General features: G+C 50.5%; 1 protein-coding gene and 1 long non-coding RNA gene across 2 annotated transcripts in view; one reads left to right on the top strand and one right to left on the bottom strand.

The window, feature by feature from the left end:
• Nucleotides 1-2,027, top strand: part of LOC113465013 (uncharacterized) — a 68,118-nt gene extending 66,091 nt beyond the window's left edge. The window contains exon 3 of the long non-coding RNA XR_003389847.1: nucleotides 1,777-2,027. This is a non-coding gene — a long non-coding RNA (uncharacterized LOC113465013). The remainder of the gene's footprint in view (nucleotides 1-1,776) is intronic.
• The window catches only part of LOC113465012 (uncharacterized), a 63,586-nt gene that overhangs the window by 49,063 nt on the left and 8,523 nt on the right, over nucleotides 1-6,000 (bottom strand). The window lies entirely within an intron of this gene.

Genomic DNA, 6,000 nt, shown 5'->3' with positions numbered 1-6,000 from the left:
TTTTTAAAAAATGTGTTTCTAAAGTGCATAAACTTTTGGCATTGACTGTATAGCCAATACATCCTCAATTATCCATCGTCAAATGTTTCTTAACGAGTAGAATTAGAAGGAAATTGCACAGGACCGTTTTTGTATCTTATACGCTACATACTAGTACATACCAATAAAACTTGAGTCTTTTTAACCCACGATCTTGTAATTTACAAGATCATGGTTTTACCTTTCAAATTAGAGCCCGCGTACAACTAACACGGCGAATCTGTTGGTCCTGAGGTCATAGGAGCCGACACCGTGAGCGAGCCTACTGTTCTTTTTTTTATACCGTGCCCAGAGCGTTGCATCTTCGGCGGTTAGTTCAATTTAGCCGGATATATACCCCATTCTCCTTTCGGTCGGTCTTTGTCTTACCGGGTGGTTTCGAGGGCGAGCAGCAGCAGCAGCATCGCCGCCCGACGGTCCGTGGAGGAGTTTCACGGGGGCGTAATAGGGAAGGGTGCCCAGGGGGGTTCTGTCCATCCTTTGTATCGTCGAGCAATCACGACCTACCCCAGTAGAGAGTACGCGTACGCGAACCGTGTACGCGAATACCGTCCTCTCTCCCTTATCCTCTCCCTTTCCGCTCTCCTGGCCTCCCTTCGCGAACCGGGGCGAGCCCGCATCCACCCCCGGCGCTCCGTTCCGACCCTCCCATGCCGCCCACGTCATTTCGCGCTCTGTGGGGTTGCAAATGCATCCGCGATGACTGCTGCGTACTCCCGGAATGACTGATGAACTGCAACAGCGTTCCTTCTGCCTTATAGGCGTGTACAGGACGTTTCAATTACGCGACCTCTCTCTCTTCCCGGTCTCTGCTTTTTCATATTTCGTTTTTTCCTTCTCCGGTTTCCTCCGTTTACGGTGTCTCGAACGACGCAAAGTCTGGATGTAGAGAACGGAGCGACCGAGTCGGAGACAGAGGAAGAGTGGCCGATGACGAGGCCAAAGAGAGACGCCGGCGCGGAACGCCGGGGAAAAGTCGGGGGACGGGGGGGGGAAGAGGGAGGAATTTATTATGTCCTCCGGCGAACTGCCCCCTCGGTACGATACGTTACAACAAGTACGCGGGAAATGAAAAAAAGGAAGGAAGAGGAAGGGGAGGAGAGGTGCAGCTAGCTGCTCGCGGGTAATTAGATAAAGCCTCGGTGGGTGCCGCACCTACGCGCACGAAAACCGTCGACGAGACCGTGGCCCAACAGATTATTCTACTTGCCGAGCAGCACCGGGGATTATCCCTGCCGCCGCGCGCGAATATTTAATTAACTCGGCCGATTTTTTAACTAATTAACCGGCGGCACTGTTTCGTTTCATCGAAGGCGTTTAGGCCGCCGCACATTATGTTAATTAACATCAATTGCCCTCTCCGTATTTAAAATAATCAATTTATCGCTGACCGGTCGACTTCGATGTTCGTTAAAAATTGTTCTACAAAAACGGTTTGGCACACCTGCCGCAGCGCCGGCTCGGCTTCGCCCTTCGCCGAAGCAAAATTATTATCGCATGCACACGAGCATTAATTCATGAACACATGGCGTAGCTTTTTATTTCACCAAGTACTCGGTACTAAGTTCACATTTTATTACTTGTCCAATGTACTTGTACCGAAGGGGATCATAGAGAAGGCGGTGGGTCGGAATAAGCAGGAGGTACTGACCTACCGTCGGCTAGACGGTCAGTTCTCTCTCGGCACATAGCTCCCCTGTAATTTGTTGCATCGAGCACGCGTTTCGTTCTTTTCAGATAATTATTATAAATCTGCCGATCCACGAAGGAACCCCGGGCCGAGCCTTCTGTCCAGGAAACGAGACGTCACGGGCTATCATCCCTCTAATCAGCGAGCCACGCGGCGTAAAAGAAGTCGAAAAGGCCTTTACTCGGAATCGAGATCGACTCCACGCGGCTCCGCTGTTCACCGGAAGATCCCAATACACTTTTCCGAATAAGTTTTTCATTTTAGCATAAGAATTTCAAGTTGATTAATAACATTATATACGAAGCTTACTAATAACTTATTATATACAAAATATAGTTTGAGAAGATGAAATATAAGTATTTTATCAATTTATTTCTATAAAACCGAGTTGCGTGTATTGCACGCGGATGGAAACGGGTTTGGAATCATTGAGAACGGACGGGCCGGTCGACGGCCGCCGGCAAGAAGCGGAGGCACACGCACGATGCTGCTGTTCCTCGTGACGAGAAGACAGAAGACGGCCGATAGAAATAAACGAGAGGACCGGCCACGGACCGGATCGTATAGGGGGTTGGCGCGGGGAAGGGGGTGTGCAAGGGAGGAATAGATAGATCGGAGGTGGGGGATCGAGTGCGACGATCCTGCGATCGAGCACGTGAAAAATTTTGTCCACGCTGCACTCGCGTGGGAACACGCCCATATTCTACCAAGCGAACATCATTTCTCTTCGCAGAGGTGACACGCTTTTTTCGCACCTGACTCGGACCCTCGGACATCGTGCTACCATTTTTTTTACCCTATCGGATCGATCGCGAACGTCGTCCAGTTTTATGCATGGATCGAATTTCTTTCCTACGCCACCAAAGGACTGCCGTCACAAGCCAAAAATGTACAACGGTAGTTCGTGAGAGAAATCTTCTCTCGTAAGCAACGAGGAGTAGCAGCGATGAATAAGGGTCAGACCATTTTTACGTGGCGAGCGGAGCCGCCGAAAACCGAAGGGGATTAGGACCGCGCGCGTCGGCCTGCAGGAGAGTGGAACGTTGCGCGTGTCTGATCATGAATCGGAGCGACTACTTGCGTTCTCCGGCGAGTGGCGCTCGATCATTGAAAAGATTCGATCGGAGAAGGTGCCGCGAGGTCTCTGATTCATTTTCAGAAAAAGGGACAGGTAGAGAGGCGAGCAGGGGGACCGAGGTTCGTCCCTGTCGTGAGAACACGACGACGTCCGTTAATGGCGGCATTATAAGCCGTTTCTCGCGTGTGCATCGGTAAAGAGGTTGAGGCGCCGAGTAGGGGAACCCGAGACGAGCGAGGAGGGAGGGAAACGGGTGCCCGATCAACGGAGATGCATGCGAAAAAAGGTGAAATTACGTAAACATCTAGCAAACGACGATTACCACACACTGGGACTGTATGTATGGGTTCTCGGCGTTCACCTCTGCGTTCGAGGCGCCTGAAAGAGACCGCTATAGCTTCGTCGCATACACTTGTGCTGGCAAGTATTTCAAGATCCCGTATCTAAATATCTATTTCGTTTCAAAACATCCGCGGAACGACCATAAGATCGCTTGAAAATTGAAGTGGAACGATCGTCGATTCAACGAGATATTTATACTTTTCGTTTAGTACCGTCTCCTCGTCACTAATTGTCGTACTTATGATCGAGAGTGTACATGCATATGCAACCCGTTCGAGCATTGTACCTACACACTGGCTGGCGAGTATGTAAACCTGTTCCTTTTTGGCTCCGTGGAATCGTTTGCGAAACCGCGGTGCGTTCAGCGATTCGCTCGATTCGCAGGCGGCTCACGAATCTTCGCCGAGGCTGGGCACAAAGAAGCGGAAGCGGGTGCCGAGAAGATCGCGTCGCGCCACGGAAATTGGACCAATCGTTGCGAAAACGACGTTGATACACCGAGGCCGGGCTACGCAGAAGTGTTAGTTTGCATACGATAAATATTAACGACGGCGCGCTCGGCTCCTCGCGCAAATATTTGCGCGATCGCGCGGATCGCGGTGCGGACGATAATTGGTCTAATGAATGCGCGGCCGATTGATCGATTCGAGGCGCGATTCGCCGCGAATTTCGCGGCCAGGAGGCGGAACGTACGAAGGCCGAAGACGCCCCGGTGCTTTTTGTCATTCGACGGGAACCTTGCTTACGAGATACGCATATTTATTGCCGCGGAAGTCTATCGATTACTATTTTAACGGCAAAACACTTCTCTCGCGTCGTTGCATCCTACAGCGAATAGTTTCGGAACAGCCATTCGACTTTCAAACAACAATTTCAAAATCCAGAAGGTTTTCAGAATTCGATGAGATCGGTTTTCGCCTTTACAGTGGCTAATCTTTTAATCGGCATTGAATGTCACGTTGAAACGATTCGAAGATGAGCGTTAGAATAGCCATTTTGGGTCGGCCATTCGAGTCCCAATTTCGTGACGGTCTTTTTCGGAGGACCAACAGAGGCCCGTGTGGTTTAGAAAGGGGGACTCGAGCTCCGGTCGACGGCGATTGGCCGCCTAAATCCACGGCCATAGTCAGCCGCCCGGGCCCCTCCTGTTTAGAAGGGCCTGACGTCATCCACAAAGCCAATCTACTCGAAGGCCATGCGTTCGTCGCAAAGCGTCTCGTCCGAATGACGCGTGGTTGTCTCGCGAATCGATTTTTCCAGCAGAAACGTTGATCGATCCGCGTGCACTTTCGTCATCGTAAAAAAAATTACCTGTTGTTCCGCAAAAGATAACGTAGTTGCGAAAATGGTAGCTGAATCGATACAAATCCTTTTGATCGGAAACTCAGTACGTATACTAAATCGATTCGTTTTATTATAAACTTTTCATGTCACAGTTGGTGACAACGAGAAGGAATAAATAGGAAAATGATTAAGGTTCAGCTAACGCCTGGTACGAAACCGATTCAAGAACAGCTATCGGATAACGGATCGGCGTAGCCCTGAATTATATATAAATCTGTCCCGTAAACTGTTTTTTTTTTTTTCTCTCCACGCCGCTCGGGAGTGGCTCCGTGAACGCGACTTAAGGTCGCGCCGCTCCATCGCGCGCTCCCCGCGTCTTTCTATCAACCGGCGGCGATTCGACGAAATCGCGCGAATTCGCTGGAATGGGTTTTTGTATCGAACGAAAGGCAGAGAGTCCTACTTGGCAGCGGCGAGATCGGTTTGGTAAGATTCGCTGCCTAGAAACCTACTTGTATCCGTTTCCAAGCGGCCACGTACCAACCGCGGCCGACCGACCTTCGACATCGCGGAAGTCCACCTAATCGCGAGGAATCGTGTTTGCTCGGACGGTTGGGCACAGATATTAAATCTACCGAGCCGTATTCGCGAGCTTTTTTTCACCGCGGCCCCTCTGATAGATATCTAATCGCGCAGCGATATCACGCCACCGATTTGACATTCGATAGTGGCACAGACGTCCGTGGCTCGTCGCGAAACTATTGTTCGCGAAATCGAAACGGCATCGGTTCTCGGGTAGCCTACGAAAAAGTTGGAACGAAAAAAATGTGCGCATGTATATTTTAGCTAACGGTTGATCGGGCAAGAAACGAGGTGGGGAGGTCGAACTTTGACCGTAATATGCGCGCAAAGAGCAATTATCCCGAGTGGGGAACTCGGTGAGGTAGCGGGGTAAGAAATTGTGCAGCTTACTTTCAAACGGTGGCCGGTGGCTCTCAAGGTTCTTAAAACCATTGGTAATGCATTCCAATCGGTTGCACGAAAGATAGAGAGAGGCTCGGAGAGACGGATTTAGCATTAGAATCTACAAGGACAACGCGCTAGTTGGTTGCTCGTCGAGCTGAATCCAGAGACAAACGACGTGCAACAAGCCGAGGAGAGAGAAATACCTTCGCGAGACAAATAAGATTTTATAAAAAGATAGTATACAACGCGCGCGCACGCACGCGTATGGACGCGTAGACTCTGTAGAAATGAGCGAGCGACCGGGACTCGTTAGAATTCAACGCTCGCGTTCCCGTAATACGATGAATAATTCCTACGGGCGGAAATTAATTTGGTATTTTTCTCTTTTTCCCTTCGCCAGGCGAACGAGCGGAACTCAGAGAGAGAGGGGGGGGAGGATGGGGGGAGCGCGAGGGATCCGCTGATTTTGGGTCGCGATCAGGCCGCGGTTTCCCCCAACGAGGTTCGCGGCGCACGCGAATCCGAAACGAATCGTTCGCCGTTATTATCTCCACGCTGTTGGATTCGAATTACAATTTAAGATTCGACGCTGCCTAGCGCT

The sequence above is a fragment of the Ceratina calcarata genome, unplaced genomic scaffold (assembly GCF_001652005.2).
Source record: "Ceratina calcarata isolate Rehan_Ccalc_2016 unplaced genomic scaffold, ASM165200v1 scaffold78.2, whole genome shotgun sequence".
NCBI classification, from domain to species: domain Eukaryota; kingdom Metazoa; phylum Arthropoda; class Insecta; order Hymenoptera; family Apidae; genus Ceratina; species Ceratina calcarata.
Note: the sequence above shows the minus strand (reverse complement) of the source record. Positions and strands in the feature narration are given on the sequence as shown.